Below are 22,147 nucleotides of genomic sequence, written 5' to 3' on the forward strand. Positions count from 1 at the left end.
ACTCAGGTCCTCTGGAAGAGCAGTCAGTGCTCTTAACCTCTGAGCCATCTCTCCAGGCCCTCAACAGATAATTTACTTCTTGGTTATGACAAACTTTTGAAAGTGTTACATGGATAATAATTGGGTCCAGGCATGATGAGGCACACACACTTGTAATTCCAGCATTTGGGAGGCAGTTTTACCCCCATAGGTATGGTTACAGCCTGGGCACTGGCAACTCAACAACTCAATAGACCAATTGAAGAGGTCAGCAACAGTGAAAAGCAGAGAAAAAAAGATGTATGCAAATGTGTCCATGCTAGGAAGAGGAACAATTGAAGAGAGCCAGTGATCCCCAAGGCCCCATGTCTCTCAGGCTATCTGATTATTAAACAACAGACCCCAAAGAAATGGGAATTTCTCTTGGAGTCTCACATTGAGAGAAATAAAAGGTTACACCCAGAGAGAGGAATCGGCTCTCAAATAGAGATTTCTCACAGTTCTAACAGCTTGGCAGGCCACCTTCCATGATGAGCCAGAAGCCAGATTAATGAAGGTCAGTGGTGGGCACGACCACAGCTTGACCTGGAGTGCTTAGATGTGCGTTTCCTTGATCCTTATTCAAACTTCAGTTTCACTTCAGGACCCCAGAAGATGCACTTGGGGTGGGGGTGGGGGGCTCTGTATCTCTTGGTCCCTCTTCCTAACGTGGCCACATTGAGAAATGTCCTTTTTCTGCTCTCCACTATTGATTTGTCTCTACCTTATCTTATGAAGGACAGCTAGTCAAACCGGCTAGGGGCACAGGATGTGACCCCCAAGTTCAGTAACAATAGCAGATCCTATCTCACAAAAAAAAGAAGGAAGGAAGGAAAGAAAGTTTCCCTTCCCCTTTCTATGTCTTCTCCTGGTTCCCGGGAGGGTATCTTGTACTTTGGGCTCATTTGCATTTGCTTGTGGTCACACCTCGGGTTTCCTTCCTTTGTCTTTGCAGTTTTCATGCTTTTTGAGCAAGGTCATCCCCTCAGGTGAGACACTTCGGTGACTCCTAGCCTCTGTTGTCACTACATTGGGGAGCTCCTACTTTTGAAGGCAGTGCCTTGGTGTCCTTCAGAGCCACCTGGCACAGCATTTGCCTGTTGAAAACAAAAGAAAAACTCATGACACTGTTCCTCTTTGCATTATCAGTGAACTTTTATTCTCAGAGTCCCTTGGAGGAACTTGAGGTCCCTTTTAGTTCCCTGTGCATGTACCCCCTTTCTTTCTGAAAAGGGAGAAGCCTGCAAATAAGTGGGCTTGTGGGGTTTTGTAGTTTCTGTTTGCCTGTTTGTATCTACAAGCCTCACTACATAGCCCTTGCTAACCTGGAACTTACTATGTAGACCAGGTTGGCCTCAAACTCACAGAGATCCATCTACTTCCATGCACCACCATGCCTGGCAAAGCAAGTGATCTTAAAGTATAGCTCACAGGTATTCCTGGAGTCCTCCTGATACTGAAATGCCATTCATCGCACATGGGAGCCAGGCTACAGCTACATCCACAGTGCCACCCCAGGGCCTGTCTGACCCAGGGAGCTGGCAGCAGAGAGCAAGACCATATTCTCTTTGGCCTTGGATGATAGACCTGAGCAGATTAAGTCAGGCTCACTGAGTTTATCAGGTGTGGAAAAATGGAAAGGCTCTGTGGAAGACCTTCAGGATTTGTAAATGTAATGACTCAGAGAGAAGGGCTGTAGATTACAGAGAACTAAGAAAATCAGCACCGCGCACACATGCTTTGTACGCAACTTGGATCTGTGGAGTAGGCAATTGACAGAAATAGCTAGAACCTTTCTGCACCATTGCAGACATTGCTTGTGCTCTGCTTCAGTGTCTTCTTAGTTGTGAACTTCTGGGGGTCACCTGACAAAGGATTTCGATGGTGCTTCACCAAGGTTATATTTATTATGGGATGGTGGTTCGGGATGCTGCTTTGTCCTGTCTGTTCTCTGGAAAGGTTTTGTTATATAGTGATATAATGCTAACCCCCAAGTGTTTTGCAGATTTGGAAAACAAGCAGGGCTTGCTATAAAAGGAAACAACAACAAAAACCCAAAAGGCACCATACAAGGGTGGAAAAGGACACACCCAGAGTCAAGCTGCAGAGAAGACTCTGAAACCAGAGCAGCTGCCTGAAGGTTTAGACCAACTGAAGCACCTGGGAGGGACAGCGTTCAACCTGTTGATGGCCTGCAGGCTGTGCAGTGTGCTCCAAGTCTCCAGCTTTGTGAGCTGTCACCCATGCTGGGGTGGGCTTTGGTGATGCAGCTGTCTTCGAGTCATTTCTACTCAGGTAAGTAAGCCCTCACTCATATTCCTGTAAGTATCCCAATAAAATTCATTGATTCACAAAGTTGGACTTTGGTGGTATCTGTACTTTGGTCTGTCATCAGTTTCCTATCTGGGGTGAGTATACGTGTGTTGCATCTCCTAGGAAAAGTTTTGTCACACAACACCAGGGGAAGAAAAGTGTCAGCAATGACTCACTTCTTTCAACTAGGCCCCACCTTCTCGTTTTCACCATTCCCAATAATGCCATGAAATATGAGTCCATCAATGGATTGATCCGTTCCTTAGCTCAGAGTCCTTGAGATCTAAATATTTCTAGAAATTCCATCAAATTCAATGCTGGGACTGAAAATTATGGCCTAGTAGAGGCTCGGTGAGAAATCACCTACTAAGACACACCCTAGATTTATAGACTTGAGTGGAACAACAGTTGTCAGGAGCTGGGAAGAGGGGCAAAGGGTCACTAACAGATGGTTATCAAGTTTCCACTTAGCAAGGTGAGCATGCTCCACAAATACACTGCACCATTGGACTAATAACTGACAGTACCGTAACACATACCTAAAATGTCCTAGGGGGGAGATTTCATTAAATGTTCTTACCATAGCTCCGTAAGACTGATGACATAGTGAAAGGGGGACTGGAGTGATGGCTTAGGGGTGAAGAGCACTTGCTGTGCAAGCATAAGAATTTGATCTCACCATCCTAACCTGACATTGTACCTATGACTACAGTCCCAGCTCCAATGGCACAGAGACAGGGGCATTACTGGGGTTTTTTAGCTGCCAACCTCACTCAGAAAACTCAAGCCTCAGGTTCAGGGAAAACCCTACCTCAAAGGAATAGTCAGAGAGTGATAAAAGGAACACTGGACACCTTCCTTGGCCTCTGGGTGCATGCACAGGTGTGTGAACCCCGCCTCATACACCACACACAATAAAAGTATTCACACACAAGTAGGTGAGTGCCAAAGTGAGGGAATCCCTGTGCATGAAAAGGTCAACACTGCATTTCACTTAATAAGTAACAAAAACCAAATGTATAGTCAGTTGAAACACATCAGTTTTTCTGTTATCGAGGCAGTGGCAAGCTATGGGAAAAGAAATTTCTTAGCTCATTTTCTTTCAGATCTTAATTGGATTTATTTGTAATTCTAGAATTGGGCAGCAGTCTGGATTAAAAATGGTTCAGAACAAGCCGCTATACCACGTGGGGTGGCTGTATTTATAGTCACATCCCAGTTTGTTTATCAGGTGCACACATAAGCTCAATGTACTTAGGTAGTTTATCTAACAGCCTGAGGTAGTGGTTGGGGAAATGCCTACCCAGCTATGATGCACATGAATTACAACAACAACCAGCAAGACACAATAATGCTAAAGGCGCGATAGTGGTACACATGGCTTGATGGAAACCAACGACTCTCTAATTGGGCTTAAGATCTGCTCAACAAGAGGGAAATCTTATCTGGTACTAGAAACCTATCCAAACCACTCAGAGCTAGAGAAGTCATGGATCTTAGAGAACCCCATAACTACCACTTTACTAAACCGGTGCAATTCTTAATATATTCTAAATACTTGGCCTTATATCCATGTATGGTGTAGTTTCACTTCTCATCAAAGAAATTTCTCTCTAAAGACCACTTTAGAAAACCACATTCAGTCAAAATGCAGAGAACAAGAGATCATGTGGTGCCCAGCTTCAATGATACATCTATAACTCAACCCCTGTACCTGAAACTCAGGAATCATTGTGGAAGAGGGGGCAGAAAAAGTGTAAGAGCCAGAGACACAGGAAGTTTGCTGTGATGTATCTCCTAGAAATGCCAGAGAGGCAACACTCAGGAAGTCTTATCAACATGGCTACCTAAACAGGACATGAACAAGGATGACACTAACAGGCATGCTCACATGTTGGTGAGAAAGCTCAAGAGATTGCAACCTTAGACAAGGAACTAAGGGCAACTAAGTGTGAGAAATAGTCTTCCTTAGAAAAGAACACCCTCCATTTGTATTCAATACCAAGGGGGTAACCCTGAAATCACAAGTCAAATACATTCAAGTAACTTTATTTGGACTGAGCATGTTGTATTTATACATTTAAGTGTGTGTGTGTGTGTGTGTGTGTGTGTGTGTGTGTGTGTGTGTATAAGAATAATTAAAGAAGGAAAGGTCAGGAATTTGAGAGAGTACAAGGCTGGGAGGGCACATGAAATGATATGGAAGGAGGAAAAGGAAGAGGGGAAATGGTATAATTACAATTTTTAAAAAATAAAAAAGAGTCTGAGTTAGAAAAGTTCTATAACTATCTGTAAAGATTTTGAACTTTTTGAATAATTAAGTGAAAGCTAAAATGGAAGGCAAAGTCCCTAACGATATATACCCACCATATCGTGCTGCATTCTAGAATTAGAAAATTGGACTACTTCGTCGAGCATGTGGAAGAGACTATGGCCGTACCACCTAGAATGCACCTGGTGTCATCAGAATGTGCATAACAGCACTGCCAGCTCAGATACAGGAAAAGCTGGCTAATTCTGACCACAGTTCCCTGAAGAGTCTGGTGAGGGCAAACCTCACAGGTTTCCCTATGAGGCTGCCGTGTAAAAACCTTTGCAATTGCCTATGGTCAGGCCTGAAGGATCCTAGGATCTGGGCCTGGAACAAGACTTCATCTTCAGCCTTTGATTTTTCAAAGCACAATGGCGACACAGTCTCAACTGTCAGGGCTTCGAATGGGTAGTGTAGGGTTTTAAGGAGCTGGGTGAAGAGCCGGAACCTTTATTCCTTTTCCTGTTGCTATGATAAAACACCCTGTCAAAAGCAGCTTAAAAGAGGAAGGGTTTACTATGGTATAGTCCATCCTGCAGGGACTCAAGGCAGTAGGAACTCCAAAGAGCGGGTCACTGACATCTGTTGTCAGAGAAGAGCACAAAGAATGAATGTGGGCTCTTGTCCGGCTCTGCTTCTCCATTTTGTACAGTCTGGCACCCCTCCCTGTCCAGGGGATAGTTCCACCGACATTCAGGTGGGTCCTCCCACATCAACTAATGTAATCAAGATAGTCCTTTACAGGCATGCCCAGAGATCCATCTCCCTGGAGATTCTAGATCCTGACAGCTTTGACCCGTCCCGCATGTCCAGTCATTCAGGGTTCCAAAGGGGGGCTGCCTGAAAGAGTCATGGGTGAGAGAAAGAAAGGAGACCAAGCATCGAAAGAAAGGACAAGAGTCTCTCTGTGCAGTATCAAGGTCTCGATTTATTGGGGCTTAGAGTGGGTTTAAATAGCCCTGCAACAATAGAATTGGGGGGAATAATAGAAGGAACATCAGGTATTTGCTGGGACTGGAACATTCTTCTTGTCAGCCGGAACATCCAAGGAACGGTCTTCCTTGGAACAGCGAACAGAAAAGCCCCAGGCTCTTTCTCGGAACAGAAGTGGTTAGCAGTTCCACTTGGCCAAACCATGTCTAATTATAGGTTACAAGAGGCTCACAGAGCTGGCTTTAAGCCGCAAACTTAAAGGTCATTAAAAGGCTTACAAAAGTGGGCTTTAAGCCACGTAGTTTTGGGCCCACGGCCCCTTACACAGCTTGACGGCTGACAGGGCCATGTGAACCACAGTATAACCAGGCCTTCCTGGAGGATAGAGCACAATCACGGGCCCTAACTATTGCCAAGTCAAGGGAAGTTGGCTCTTCTGGGGTTATGTCAGAGAGGATATTCTTAAACTTGTTGATGGACTCTTCCATTTTGCAAATCTCCTTGGTCCAGGGCAAAATAAGATATTGTCAGTCGCATAGACCTCTCTTTGCCTGCAGAAAGCTAGAGATATGCAGTTACCTGACACACACAAAGAAGTTAGAGATGTGTTTATGTTTCTCAAAGTAAAGTAGTACCCTCAGTGATCAGTAAGGGTCAAAGACAATGAGTTCTAATTAAAAACACAAACAGTGCAAACATTCACTTGCAAACAAGAGAGGAAGTGTTTGGGTATTTGGGGATTACTCATGCCCTGTATGCGCACATTTCAGTGACAGGTGGATATACACAAGGCAAGTCTTTAATAAGATAAATCATCCCCAAGAGAACGTACATAATTATGTAAAAGTTAAGCAGCCAGAAGTCCTGGTGGACATAGTCTGAGTGGAATGGAAACGTTTATGTAAGATGGGGTACAGGAAGGCCTCCGCTACTGAGGTCAGAATTCCCCCAGTGGTATACGCTACTTCCTTCCCCCTGATATTTCCTTTGCCCCCAACTCACATAGGAGCAAGATGGCATCTACGAAGGTAGTTAGTGAATTTGGTGCCTCATAAGTGTGTAGGAGAGAACGGGGCAAGGGAGACTGATCTGACTCTCCATCCCTGTCTTAGGGTTTTTATTGCTGTGACCATGTGACAGCATGTGACACCATGATCATGACAACTCTAATAAAACATTTAATTGGGGCTTACTTACAGTTCCGAGATTCAGTCTATTATCATCATGATGGGGAGCATAGTGGCCTGCAGGCAGATGTGGTGCTGTAGTAGCTCAGAGTCCTACATCTCTCAGGCAACAGGAAGTCAACTGACACATTGAGTGGTATCTTAAGCATAGGAAACCTTAAAGCCCACCCCCACAGTGACATACTTCCTCCCACAAGGTGTACCCACTCCAACAAAGCCACACCTCCTAATAGTGCCACTCCTTGAGATTATGGGAGCCAATTACATTCAAACAACCACAGTTCCCAAACCATGACTCTTAGGTCCCAAAATGTTCAGCTCTACTGGCTGGGGGAAATTTTTTTCTTTAGACTATGAAATTAGTATGGATGGTCTCTTTTATCTGTCTGCCATGAAGATGAACTCTAATTTTGACTCAGTCGATTTTGTGACCCAACAAGTTTTTCTTCAGCACATTGGTTTTCTATCCCATGGGACTAACTTGGGCAGAGCAGCACAACCACCTTAAGGACAATGTTGAATTAGAAACCTCAAGGTGATGTCGATTTTTGAAGCTCTTGTGGGCAAAACATCTATGCTCTGCACCCGAGAGATAAGTGAAGGAGCAGCTTACTGTTGGGAACCAAAGATCTCAGAGCTTGGCATGAGATCCTAGGCCATTCTTGGCCAGCCACATAATTGTATATTAACCTTTACATAGCAGCTCCTTAGAACCTCAGCTCAAGAAACAACTTGACCCAGTCCTCCACCCACAGGCTCAGTCACCTAGGCAACCCTTCCCAGACCTCTTACTTATGAACTCTTTACCTTGCCAAACATCCTCTTTGTGGCTTCCTAATATCCTGCCTACACTAATACCTGGTGCACAAACAACCCATTTTATCCCTCCCCATATCCTGCTCTACTGACTATATAAGTTAGTCTGAGAAAAATAAAGTTTGCCACTTGATCAGAATCCTGTCTTGTGGCCATTCTTTCTGTGTCTCTTGTCCCCATTCCCTATCCCTGACTTTCTTGCCCCAGGTTGACGTCCTGCAGGTTGGGACACTTACTGTCCTCCAGGTAGGGTAATAGCTATTTTAGTCTTACATCTGTAGACAGATCTTTCTTTTGGGCCACTGGTTCACGAAAAATGACACAGAGACTTATTACTAGTTAGGAAAGCTCAGCCTATAGCTTTGGCTTGTCCCACTAACTCTTATTAACTAAATTAACCCATTTCTATTCATCTACATGTTGCCACAATGGCTTTTACCTCTCCTCCTGCATGTCTGTTCCATCTGTATCTACGGGTGACTCCACCTTTCTCCTTCCCAGAGCTCTCTCTGTCCAGAAGTCCCACCTATGTCTCTTGCCTAGCTATTGACTACTTAGCTTTTTATTAAGCCAGCCACAGTGACACATCTTTACATAGTGTAAAGGAATATTCCACAACATTTCCCCCTTTTTGTCTAAATAAAAAGAAAGGTTTTAACACAGTAACCGTATAAAATAAGAACAATCATCAGGGGCTGGAGAGATGGCTCAGCAGTTAAGAGCACTGACTGCTCTTCCAGAGGATCCATGTTCAATTCCCAGCACCCACATGGCAGTTAACAACTGTCTATAACTCCAAGATCTGACACCCTCACAGACATATATGCAGGCAAAACACCAATGTAAGTAAAATAAATTTTAAAAAAGAACAATTATCAGGTAAGAATTACATTTACAATGTCCAGACCATTTGCATTTGGCAAATTTAGAAAAAAATATTACATTATCTATCCTATAGTATTCCAAGTTTATATGTAAGCCATTTTTTTGTTATAACTTGTATTACCATCCTAAAAATATCTTTTTTAGATTTTTAAACATCATTACAGACAATTTAAGCTTTTATGGTTCTCAACCTTATAAACTTTACATCTTTCATGTAAGTTTCTTTTCTAAATTTGTTGACAAGGAAAACTGTAAAACTATAACCATACATTCTTCAACTCCATCAGAGACCCAAGAAGGAAAAGATATTACTTGAGTAAACAGGAAGTTCAGAGAAAACAACTTACAAAACTAAGGAATGACAGAAGCAGCTGGTTTCCTGGGACAGTCACCCAAGGTTCCTCTACAGACCTAGAATATCTGACAGATTTTCTTGTAAAGCAGGAATTCTGAAGGACTATCCTGTTTTGTCTTGGCAAAGTTTGGCAGTTGCTTTCTTTTGTGTCTTGCTTATCCAGTGTGGACAGCATACTGTCAGTAGCCAAGGCAAAGGCAGCCCCTTGCCCACATGGCTAGTTTTTGCCACAAAGAAAGCAAACTCCATATGGAGCTTCTTCAATCCCTATCATCCTTTTTTGAAGTAAATTGGTGCTGCCAGGAGCAGATGTGTCTCACTGTCATTGAAAATCATGTTATTAAAAACATTTTGAATGTCATATTCTGTAGGTCTTTGAAGTATTTGGAGAACACCTATGTCTCGAAAATGTATCTCTGTATGGCCTTGAAACCATACTTAACATGGCTATAAGTTTGATTGTTATAGGTGATTAACTACTACCTTGCATTTATTTATTATCCTAAGTAGTTTGTAATAATAGCTTTCAAGGACTAGAAGTTACATTACATTTTAAAATGAACTGCAGAGGTACAATACCTTAAACAAGAGTAGAACCATATATATAGCACGTTCTAACAAAAATAACCTTAAATTTGTACTAATATACAAAATTCCATACCAATGTAAAATATTTAGTTGTTCAAAAGATTCAACAATGCCGTATTTTCTAGACTGCTGTTTTCAGGCAGGGTGTGTGTGGCATCATCTCTAGGGGACTCTGAGAAAATTGAGATAATGGTCAAGGCCTTCGAAAACTAGACATAACATTTGTTGTCTAATTTCTGTGCAATGGGAAAGCAGAAAGCCAGGAGATAATGTAGTCCTGGCTGGAGTAGTCTATGAGGCTGGACCATCTCAACCAGCAGCTTTGAATCTGTTCTGGATATAGAACTCTGAGGAAACAGCAACAGAGGCAGTCTGAGAGGCTGGATCACCCACCCACTTTCATTGGTGTTATGTCCCCTTACTCTGAAAACACACAAATTTTCCAAGGTAACACACATATCTGTATTAACACAAGTATGGACTTCGAATTGTACATAAGCCAGACATAGGGTTTTTTTTGTTTTTGTTTTTTTATGTTTGAGCAGGTAAAATATATGTCACCTGTCTTGCAGTTTTTCTAGTATTATTTCTTTATGTCTGTAGCCAATATTTTCAGGGAATTCCTAAAGTATCTAGGCTGGTTTAGTTCAGCAGTCCCTTCCACAATCCAACATCTCTCAGCAGTTGTCATTCTCTGTTCATTAGCATTTCAAAAATTAAAAACTAACAAAGCACAGATAAGGTCCAAACTCCTTGTGATATAATATTTTACACCCTTATGTGGTTTACTTTTTTTTATTATATTACTTTACTCTTTTTTAAAGACTTTATTACTTTTAAACTATTTTTTTCTATGATTGTCTATGTGTTCTTTCTTCAGCATCTAAGCACATTTTAAAACATGCTGTACCCCATTTAGAGGTTTTTCTGTGTCTGGATCTGTCTTTACTGAGCATCTGCAGCCTCCCTGATTGCACGAGACAAATCTTAAACTGCTATGTTAGCTGCCAGTGCAGCTCAGCTTGGTGCATGGTGCTGGCGAGTGGTGCTGGCGGCTGACTTCAGCCACTAGGCAGTCTCTACACTGAGTGTACTCGAGAGACCTTAGTCAACAGGAAGCCCTGCCAGGAAGCCACGTTTGACTCTGTGTTTTGAATTTTTTTTTTTTTTTCTTTTTTGGCTTTCTTAGGCCTTATGTGGATATATGTGGCTGGATGTTGGGCGCCATCTGTTGTCAGTGTAAGCATTTCGACAGATCGGATGGGATGGACAGGGATAGATTCTGGCACTCGGGAGCCAAACAATACTGAGCGTCACAGCTTGGATGGAAAGGTATTCTGGAACTCAGGAGTCACAGAATACTGAGTGTTACAGCTCAGATGGAAAGGTATTCTGGTACTCAGGAACCAAGGAATACCACAGGTCACAGTAAGCATAGCAGTTTACAGCCCTACTTTAGGGAAAGGCTTCCCCAGTATATCAGCTCTGCTTCCAGCAGGACAGGGTTTCCCTGGCGAAATTGTTACATTTCTGCTCCAGTGCCTTGGAGAGCGAGTGTAACAACTTCAGTTAGCCAGGGGAAGGTTTCGCTGCTGCTCGGCTCCTCCCAGGGTCATCTCTGGTGGAAAGAAGGTCTCACCCAAACCTCATTCAAGAGATTTATTGGGAGGGAAGAATCCAAAAGAGTGGTTACCCTCTGCCAGGATCAGCAGGAACAGCCATAAGCTGAACAGACATGGGGCTTCTTAGGGGGTCGAATTTCTCCAGGGAGATTTTCAGGGTGGAGATTGGTCAGATTTCAATCCCCGAGTTCGGAATGGATAGATCTCCTGATCAGGAATTGGTTGGTTTTCTGCACAGTATATCAGCAGATTATAGGGTCAGATTTGGCTCTGGTTTCAGGGCCAAAGTGTGTTTATTTGGCTTCCTCAGGGTGTGTTTCTTTAGCTGGCTCTTCTTCCTTACAGTCAAACTTTTTTGTTGGGACCATCGACTACCCAGTAATGACATGGAGATATATATTAATTATGAAAGCTCGGGGGATAGCTTAGGTTTGTTTCTGCTGGGAATCTCCACTCTGTACTCGTCCCCAAATTCTAAATTGTGCCCAGATATTTATAGCTGGGAATTCTCTTTTGGTCCCACCTCTCTCTCTCTCCAGACTCTGGCTTCAGAAACCCCGCCATTAGTAGTTCCTCCTCGAAACTGCTCAAGATCATGTCTACAGGATATTTAAGACCCAGTCGGGCCGGTGTTGAAGCCACACGCCTTTAATCCCAGCACTCTATTGGCAGAGGCAGGCGGATCTCTGTGAGTTCGAGGCCAGCCTGGTCTCCAGAGCGAGTCCCAGGATAGGTTCCAAAGCTACCCAGAGAAACCCTGTCTCAAAAAACAAACAAAACAAAACAAAAACAAAAACAAAACAAAAAAAAGACTCAGTAGGGACCTGCCACGTGATTTCTCTTGCCTTTCCCAAGAGTCACCTGGGAGTTGCTTTGCTCATTTATTAAATCTGGTCTTATTAATTCGGCTGGATTTGGCTTATGGTATGGCAGAGAAACCCACAACCGGGGATTTTCAAAATACAAATCAACTTGGTGAGGAACCCATGTAAGACCCCCAGAAGCTCAGGCCTCCAGGACCATGGTCACCCCAATCACCAGGTGGAGTCAAAAGCTTGATGCAAACTGCATGAGGCTTTATTACAGTTGTTTAACGAGCTAACCCCATGTTAGCTCGGGTCTTTCATCCACCCACCATGGCGGATGGCTAGGAAAGACAGCTCGAAGCAGCTGCATAGAGATCTTGTAGGGCAGCATAAGGGGAGTGTCTAGGGGTACACACAGGCTCAGGATTGGTGTGCCTCTAGGCTTGGAGGGTTTGCCCTGTGTTGATTGGTCAACTGGTTGTTATGGCCCATAGGCCCTCCCAGGGTGGTTGCTATGCTCTGTATGTCATTGCTGTGCAGTTGTCCGTAAGGCACACCCAGAGCCATGAAGCATAGCGCCACCAGCTAACTTCTGATTGGTTCCTTGTCACGAGGCAGGCATCTGACCTCCTAGTGACTAAGGCAAGGTCACACAAGCACGTGTTTGGCTGTTATGGCTGCTGAAATGGGGAGCTGGTCCCTTCATTCCCCCATTTTTTTTTTTTTTAGAAATTCCAATCATGGAATTGCTGTTTCTCTAGCATCCCCATCAGGGAGTGAGAGATATTGGCATCCCCATGCAAGGGAGTTCCTTCTGATTTAGCATTTCAACCAGGGAAGATGGACAACATATTCTTTCCCATGCTACTTCCTGCTGACTTTGGGACGAAGTTAGGGACCCAGGAAGGCTGAAATGCTAGTCAAAAGCAAAAAAGGGAATTTAGGCAATGGGGATTCCATCAGGAGCTTCTGGTTGGCAGATTCTGTTGCAGAGACAGGAGGTGTCCACATCAGCTGGACTGGTTCACATCCACAGCAAGTCCAGGGCTCACAGTCTACTTAGGGACAGCCTGTAGTCAGCAACTGATATACTCAGATGTGTCTGCCAGAAGCAGAAACCTGTTTAAGACATGTTTAAACTAGGAACAGAAGTTAAAATTTATTTACTGAAGCCCACAGTGTAGAAAAAAAAGCAGATATCTGGATATCTGTTCAAACAGCAGGAACATATTTATAATTTTGGGTCCTAGCAAAAATACAGATTTGGGCTATAAGCATGTACATTTTTCTTCTGTCCAGAGAGCCAGGTGTGGATTGGACAGAGGTGCCTTTGGCCTGATGAAAAGCCCTTTAAGTTTATACTTAGATGACAACCAAATAAACCTAGAAACCTTGAGCTTGTGACTGAACAGTAGGTAGTCATTACTTTATCAGCTAACATGCTGACTATAGTCTTGTGGATCTGACTGTCTGATGCTGTCAAGCTGACAACTATTAATATTTCAGAGATCTGAGAAGGGTATATTTTATCTGAAGCTATTAAAAAGTGACAGAAGCCAGTTAGAAGCCAGTCCATATACAGTTAGTCATACCCAAGTCTCTCCATTATCGCTGGAGGCAGATGTCTCAAAGAACAGCAATCTTCACCAGGCCTATAAGGTGAGAGTGTTTTTTTCCTCTCTGTGGAAGAGGGACATGGAAAAGACTGACCTTGTTTTATCTAGGCAAAGGGGGTACAATCAATTTTCCAGTGTCCAGCAGCTTTGTCCACAGTCTCGGCCAGGTCCTGGTAGGTGCCAGGTATCACATCTGAGCATCTCGCTCACTGGTCCAGGTACAGGAACTGGGGTGTCTCATAATCTTCTTTGGAGACTTTGGGTCACTGTCAGGATCTGGCAGTCTGTCTGATATTATAAACTTTAAAGATAACAATTTAAATGCCATATTCTGCAGGTCTCTGAAGCATTAGAGGTCTGTCTGTCTGTTTTAGTTACTTGCCTTAAGCACACATTAAGCATACAGGTGGCTAGGCAAGGTCTTATTTCTGTAATTAATTTTCAGCCTGACTGTAACTGGTTTTAACTTAGTAAAATATTTGAAACTTAGCACAGCTGAATTTAAAACTGCATAGAGTTATCTTATATTTCTTAAACAGTAGCTACATGTACATATTTTAGCTGCTCGCTTAAACTTAAGTTCTTTCTGAGACAGAGTTTTTCTGTGGCTTTGGAGCCTGTCCTGGAATTCAATCTGCGGACCAGGCTGGCCTTGAACTCACAAAGATCCACCAGCTTCTGTCTCCCGAATGCTGGGATTAAAGGCATGTGCCACCAACCACATCAACTTAACTTCTTGTTAGACCCCTGGAAAACTCAGGTATCCGGGGTCCCAGGCCACGACCGTGGTCACCCCAATCGCCAGGCGGATTCGAGAGCTTGATGCAAACTGCACGAGGCTTTATTGTAATTTAATGAGCTAACCCCGTGTGAGCTCGGGTCTTTCACCCACCCGCTGTGGCGGATGGCTCGAAAAAAGATAGCTCGAACCCGATGCGTACTGATCTTATAGGGCAGAGTATGGGGAGTGTCTAGGGGTACACACAGGCTCACTATTGTTATACCCTCTAGGCTGGGAGGGCTTGCCCTGTGTTGATTGGCCAACTGGTTGTTATGGCCCATAGGCCCTCCCAGGGTGGTTGCTATGCTTTGCGTCATTGCTGTGTGCTTGTCCGTAAAGTACACCCAGGTTCGTAAAGCATAGCGCCACCACCTAACTTCTGATTGGTTCCTTGTCGAGGCAGGCATCTGATTTTCTAGTGACTAAGACAAGGTCATAGAGCACATGTTCGGCCGTTATGGCTGCCAAAAGGGAAGCTGGTCCCTTCATTCTGAAAACATAAACTGTAACATCTTATAATAGATTAACAGCTTTTATAAAACAAGAACTTTACATTGTCAGGCTTTGCTTAAAAAATGATTCTAAATTGAAGCTCTTTAAGCACAAACATTAATTAAAAAAAGACATTAAAAAACATAAACATTGCCGGGTGTTGGTGGCACAAGCCTTTAATCCCAGTACTTGGGAGGCAGAGACAGGTGGATCTCTGTGAGTTCCAGACCAGCCTGGTCTACAAGAGCTAGTTCCAGGACATCCTCCAAAGCCACAGAGAAACCCTGTCTCGAAAAACCAAAAAAAAAAAAAAAAAAAAAGCATAAACATTTAAAAAACTGATTTTAAAAAGAAATTTAAAATCCCTTAATGTCTTTCTGTAATATATAGAAGCATTAACAATTTAAATCTTAACTGAAAAAACTTGTTTCTAAGATGGTATCTCTAATTTCCATGCAGTCATCTTTAGTCAAAATGGTGGTTTACGTATCTTTTTTTCAACTTCAGTAAAATGGCTACCAGTCAGCCATGCGACCAGTTTGCCATGTGGCTGGCTACAAAATGGCGGTGACCTGCACCATTTGTTTTAGCTGTATGCTTGTAACAGAACTTAGATTATGCCAGGAAACAGATCATTTTAAAGCAAGTATACATAACTTACTTGAGAAATAAACAGGACTTTTTAAACAGAATTAACTTAATATAGTTAAAATTTTTAACTTATGTTACAAATTTTTAAAATTTACTATTTGTAGACATGAGAAACCATAGCAGTTTACATTTTTTCTCTGACATTTAACAACCTTTCCTCTGACCTTCTACAACTCGCTTTAATCCTTTATAACTTTCTATATACCTTTAGTTCATTTCTCTGATTTTCTTAGACATTCTTAGACAAATTTCTCTTTCCCTTTCCCTCTTTATTACTTTAGTCTCCTACATGCTCTCTCATTTCTCAGTCGACATAAAAACTCTTATCAAAGTCCTTTTTATAGCTATTAATAACTTTAAGGCTGTTTTTTTAGAACGTCTGGATCAGGCCAGATGGTTCACCCACCCCAGCTCCATGTGCTCAGGGCAGAGACCTGGCAGGGGGTGCTGCTGGTAATCCCAGACCCTCTGCCAATGCAGGGGGAAAAAGACCCCCTCGGTTTCCCTGCATACCACATGTGTGGAGCACAGAGAAGACCAGGCAGCTGAGCAAATGGTGGCATTGCAGCCATGTGCTCAGGGCAGGGAAACTCCTTCCATAAGCCAGGACCCACGGCAGGATGGCAGTTGTGGCAGAGACAACCTCACTTCACATGCCTCGTAGACCGGCAGGTGAGGATGGAAAAACAGACTCACCTACATCGGCCAGGCTCAGCTGTGAGGGCTGCAGCAATGGTTGGAGTTCAGAGTAGCAGCCTCAGTGGACTCCGACGCAGTACACTCTAACCCATGGCGCATGGCAGAGGAAGTTCTGTCCCATGCCACGTGCTCAGGGCAGCAAGAAAAGACCCCTGACTCATGCATGCCATGTGCGTGGGCAGTAGGGACAGAAAGAGATGCTTAACACACAGCACGAATGTGAAACTTGGACAGAACAAAATTAACAGAAGCAGCAGACCTGAAAACATAAAACTGACACACCACCAAAAAGCAGGCGGGTAGGTTGTGGACTGCAACACATCAGATAACACAGATAACAAACCTGCTCAACTGCCCAGTCACCCAGCCCATTCCAACCCTCCAAACTTTACAGAAACCGTACAGAAACAAAGACAGAAGAAAGCTACCTAGTGTGGCGACATATGACTCAATGAAAGGGGGTGTCGTGGTGGATCCTGAATTGAAAACCAATGATGAAAACACAGAGACAGAATAGACAGAAAAGAACAGACGCTAATCCAATCCGTCCTCGCTGCTTATAAGGCAATGTCGCCGGGAAGACAGGCAGCAGAACCGGGTGACAGAACCAGGCGGCTACAATCACTGCTAACTGAGGAGGGGCCAAGCGTCCTTGGCCCCCGTCCGTACCTCCTGGGTGTCCTCAGGGAAGCAGTCTGTGATCCTCCGGGCACATCTGCCGATCACAGTTGAGGTGGAATCTGGGGATGGGGGTAGTTAGTATGGAGACAGACACAAACAGCAAAAACAGAAGGACAGACACAACAGACAGGACAAACCGCATGGCAGACCAAAATACAGACATGGCACCAAACCAAAATTGCAAACAACCCTTGGACTTTCATCCAGGGCAGGACCAAGGGGTCTCAGGACACGTCTGCCTCTGAGGCATGTCTGCTTTCCCTATGGTCCAAATCAAACCACTCTCGGACTTTAGTCCAGGGTGGGACTTCAGAGTCTCAGGACATGTCTGTCTCCCCCTGAGGTCCAAATTACCAAATACAAGTCCTGCGCAGGCACAGATCAAATTCAAGTCATGGCACCAAACCAACAAAACAGCAAGAGACATAACAAGACACATTATCAAACATGGACATAACATTGAACATATAAGTTGCGAGCTCGATCGATCTTACCTCCAAGATCGAATCCACTCAGGTGAGGGGTGGTTGCAAATCCAGGACGAGCCCCCAAATGTAAGATCCCCAGAAACTCAGGCCTCCAGGATCTCAGCCCAGGATTGAGATCACTCCAATCACCAGGTGGATTCGAGAGCTTGATGTAAACTGCATGAGGCTTTATTATAGTTGTTTAATGAGCTAACCCCATGTTAGCTCGGGTCTTTCATCCACCCACCATGGCGGATGGCTAGGAAAGACAGCTCAAAGCAGCTGCATAGAGATCTTGTAGGGCAGCATAAGGGGAGTGTCTAGGGGTATGCACAGGCTCAGGATTGGTGTGGCTCCAGGCTTGGAGGGCTTGCCCTGTGTTGATTGGTCAACTGGTTGTTATGGCCCATAGACCCTCCCAGGGTGGTTGCTATGCTCTGTATGTCATTGCTGTGCAGTTGTCCGTAAGGCACACCCAGAGCCATGAAGCATAGCGCCACCAGCTAACTTCTGATTGGTTCCTTGTCACGAGGCAGGCATCTGACCTCCTAGTGACTAAGGCAAGGTCACACAAGCATGTGTTCGGCTGTTATGGCTGCCGAAATGGGGAGCTGGTCCCTTCAATGACAAGATACCTGTGTTTGGTCTTTATTACCACTGGGTTGCTGGGAGTTTCCAGGCCCATGCACCCCTACTCAGGCAGAACCTCATGGCTGTCGTGGCTTGGAGCTGACAATGTTCTACCTTATTATAGCTAAGGAATTGGGTATGGTTAAAAATCTGTAACACAAGTTAACTTATAAGTGGTAACTCCAAATTGAAACTGCTCTGGAAAACACCGCATGGACAGCCACCATTTTGACTAAGGATGGAGAAGGGAGGTCATATGACTTCACCGACATCTTGAATAAAGGTGACCACATGGAGTGTCCCCACCAAGGAGACATTACATCTCCAATATATTTTAGGACACAATATATTTCTGTATGATAATTCTTATTCTGTCCTATAAACAAGATTTATGAAAGATAGGATTTAAAGCAATGTTGGTTTACTGAAGTAAATTGTTTTACAATGTTAAAACTTGGTTTTGCCTTTTACAGACTTTGATTATGCTCTATGTCTTAGGACCACAGCTGAACACCAGAGACTAAGAGATTCCTATTTTATGATGCAGCCAGACGACGACCTAAACAGTCTGACAAAGGGTCTCTCCTTATCTAAAGTCTATCCAGGCTAACCAAGGTCAATTAAAAAAAATATATGCCTAACCTTCTTGCTTTTTACTAACATTGGTAAGCTGTAGCTAATTTGGTAAACTGAATCATACAGAAATCTGTTATGTCCTATAATGTTGTGCTAAGACATACAAGTTCGCCATCAGTTATCTCATAAAGGATCAACTTCTTTGATATGTCCAGATTTATCTTATATATATGTTCTCCAAGTTAAGCCTAAGTAACATTTGTTTAATTTAAATATACCTAACAGATAATGATCCTCGGATTTTCAAAAGCCTCATAGATCTGAGACTATGGCATTTTAATAATAATAAAAAAGCTCATAATAGAGACACACCAACTCCTGGCAGCATCCTGTATCTCCTCCAAGGGAGATGGGTGGCCACAGAAGAGCTTCTACTTGGAGCTTGCCTTAAACGTAGCAGATCCAGCGATGTAGTGGAGAACTATTTTGTACCTTAATGGCTGCCAAGGCCCTGTCCAGACTGTGAACAAGCAGAACACCCGGGAATTGATTACCCCACTTTGCCAAGATAAGGTAGACCAATATACCCAAATTTCTACTCCACAGAAAAGTCTGTCAGGTCTCCTGGGCTTTGCAGCTGAAGACTGATACTGTCTTGACAGCCACGGAGAGATCTGGGGTGGCTGCCTGGGTAGCTGGAAAGCTGTCTTACTTCTCACTCAGGTTAAATGCATTCTTCTCAAATCTGATGGTGTTTGATGACTATGGTACTGACAAATACACCAGTTTAACAGCTCTCCCCCAGGATCACCAAGGCTACAAACACGTTGGTAGCTCATTAGTTAGGTTTCCTGTTAAAAATACAGATAGATTCGCCTCGTTCACAGGCTTCATAGTACAGGATAAACAGGTTTCAGATGTCACTTCAGAGGTTCAGTTTTAGCATTGATAAATGTAGTTTTGATAAACTGATAGAGCACTGGCTACAACTAGTTTTCAGAAGTTCTTAAAAGACTGTGGATTTTACTGGTTCCGGCTTTTAGGACTGCAAATAAAGTCCTTTTCAGCATTACTGCATTGTCTCCAGCCACATATGACAGAACTTTGCTAAAATGCCAACTCCTCCCATCTGAAACAGGTTAGCATTAAAGGGGGTAGGGAACTCTGCAGGTGTGTTCAACTCCATCCTCCTCCACTCCCTCAACCTCTTTTGTTCAGTGAATTTCCTCTGGTTGTCTTTTGTTTGTTTGTTTTTGTTTCCTGAGACAGGGTTTCTCTGTATAACAGCCCTGGCTCTTCTGACACTCATTTTGTAGATCAGGCTGGCCTCCAACTCACAGAGATCCACCTGTCTCTGCCCAAGTGCTGGCATTAAAGGCGTGCACATCACCACCTGGCTTCCTCTGGTTGTCTTCTAAGTATAGACTTAAAGTTGTGTTTCATCAGGCTAAAACCAGGCCCTAGGAAAAATGTTCATAACTTTTAACCCAAAGCCACAGTCTTTTACTATGACACCAATGTATAAATCCAGATGTTTTACAGGTACCTGCATGTTCTGGGGAATGAGTTCTACGACTGCATCAAGAAATCTGTTCTGGTGGATCAATCTCTAGACAGGTCTACTCCTGCTAGACATTTGCCAAGCCCAACCTGCAGAGAGTTCTCCAGGTATACCAGCCCCTGCACCAGCTCTGAAGACATCAGCCAAGAACACTAACTGGGCGAGTACTGGCAAGTTGACTTCACCCACGTGTGCACTCATAAAGGCTCAATTTTCTCTTAACTCTTATGACACCTTTAAGGATGGATGGAGGCATTTTCCTACCTCCAGGGAAACAGCAGATGTGATGACTCAGGCACTCCTGGAATGCACCATCCCTCCAGGTTTTGGTGTGCCAATCCACTCCCCCCGCCATCTCCTGGGACATCAGCACTGACACCACCCCTCCAAGCTCAAGCAGACACCAATCTAGCAACTGGGACCTGGTTTTCCAAGATGTCCCAATAAAAGGCACATCTGCTCTTGGATCTTGTGCATTCATCTTTGTCATTCACCCTTGCCTCTTCTGTACAACCAGGGCACATCTCTGTTCCATTCTTTCTGGCAGTCTTTACTCTTCCCACTGCTAACCCCATTCATAGGGCCAGTGTTAATAATCTATTTATTCTCAAAGCAACCTGCCTTCTCTGCCTCCTCAAGATCCCGGTTCCTGAGGTCTCCAGGATGGCAGTTAACTGAATGCTTCTACACTTATACCTCCCATGAACATGAGCCCAGCCACTCCCTCCCCACATCGTCCCTTGCCAACAGGAAGTAGCCAGACATGAACCAGCGCCCATGCATACCCCAAAAGGTTGAGATGTTGGGACTCTCACTCTGGTCTCACTCCTCCATTCCAGACCCCACCTAGAGGTTTAGCTGGGAACTCCACTTTGGCCCCACCTCTGTCTCTCTAGACCCTGCCTTTAGAAAGCCCGCATTCACAGCTCCACCCCTGAGATACTGGGGACCATGCCTACAGCGTATTTAAGACCCTGTCCATAGACTTGCCATGTGATTTCTCTCCTGCCTTTACTGAGAGTCACCTAGGAGTTGCTTTGCTCTGTTTATTAAACCTCGTCTTATTAATTTTGCTGGATTTGGCTTATTGCATTGGTGGAGAAACCCCCAAATGGGGGATTTTCAAAATACTCATCACTAGCTAGTTCTTAAAACTTAACCCATTCCTATTCATTTACTTTCTTCCTCCTGGCTTTATTACCTCATCTCCATATTGCCCATGCTGCTTGCTGTGTATCTCCTAGCATCTCCACCTTCTTTCAGTGTTCTCTCTGCCCTGAAAATCCTGCCTAGCTATTGTCTGTTTAGCTCTTTATAAAACCAATCACAGTGGCACATCTTCACACAGTGTAAAGGAATATTCCACAGCACTCATCTGTTGTGTGATATTTTGTTTGTGTTATAACAAATAAAGCTTGCCTGGGGATCAGAGGGTGGAGCTAGCCACTAGTTTACCAGAGATCTAGAGGTCTGTACAGACAGGAGACAGGAAGTAATAAGGTAGGGTGTAGACAGGATCCCAGCCCCCTTTTGGTCTGAGATTTGGGAGAGGTAAGAAGTGAGTATGGCTGCTCCTTTACTTCTCTGATATTCCTGCTTTTACTCTGCTATCTGACTCTGGGTTTTTACTGATAAGACTAATTAGGCTCATGCTTCACTAATCTGTGAGACTCCAGAATGGGACTCAAAGGGATAGGAGGGTCTCTAGGAATTCCTTGCATCAAAAGGCTGTACTATTATGTACTATTAGAGGAAGGGTTGCACGACCTGATCAAATGTGCAGTGCAGATGATTTATACCTTTCGGGACACTGAGACCCAGACTGCTTGCCTGGCATGTGTCGTCCATGATGGCATCGTTTTGTTTATTCTCACCAGTCATTTGACCCCGACCTTTAATTGCTCACTAGAGTATTCAATCACACTGGCCATTGTGGGGTGGGATAGACTATGGAACATCTATCATATCCTTTGTGGTTGGCCCATTAATATGTGTCTTGAACCACAAATCTGGGGACTTTGCCAGATGACTTTCATGCCTGGGAACCTTCCAGGGAACATCTGGATTTTGTTGCCGGCAGACTGGTCTGGCCTTACTAGCTTTCACTGGTTTTGGTGTTGTGGTTTGGTGAAATGTCTGCCATGAGCATTTAGTCTCAA

General features: G+C 44.0%; 1 protein-coding gene across 1 annotated transcript in view; it reads left to right on the top strand.

Annotated features, from left to right (window-relative positions):
• Positions 1–20,455, top strand: part of Cflar (CASP8 and FADD like apoptosis regulator) — an 82,435-nt gene extending 61,980 nt beyond the window's left edge. Inside the window, exons 10-11 of the transcript XR_003481496.2 lie at positions 2,024–2,313; positions 19,970–20,455. The gene's annotated coding sequence lies outside the window, so the exon portion shown is untranslated. The remainder of the gene's footprint in view (positions 1–2,023; positions 2,314–19,969) is intronic.
• Positions 20,456–22,147: the final 1,692 nt, after the last annotated feature.

This window comes from Cricetulus griseus, chromosome 2, assembly GCF_003668045.3.
Source record: "Cricetulus griseus strain 17A/GY chromosome 2, alternate assembly CriGri-PICRH-1.0, whole genome shotgun sequence".
Taxonomy (NCBI): domain Eukaryota; kingdom Metazoa; phylum Chordata; class Mammalia; order Rodentia; family Cricetidae; genus Cricetulus; species Cricetulus griseus.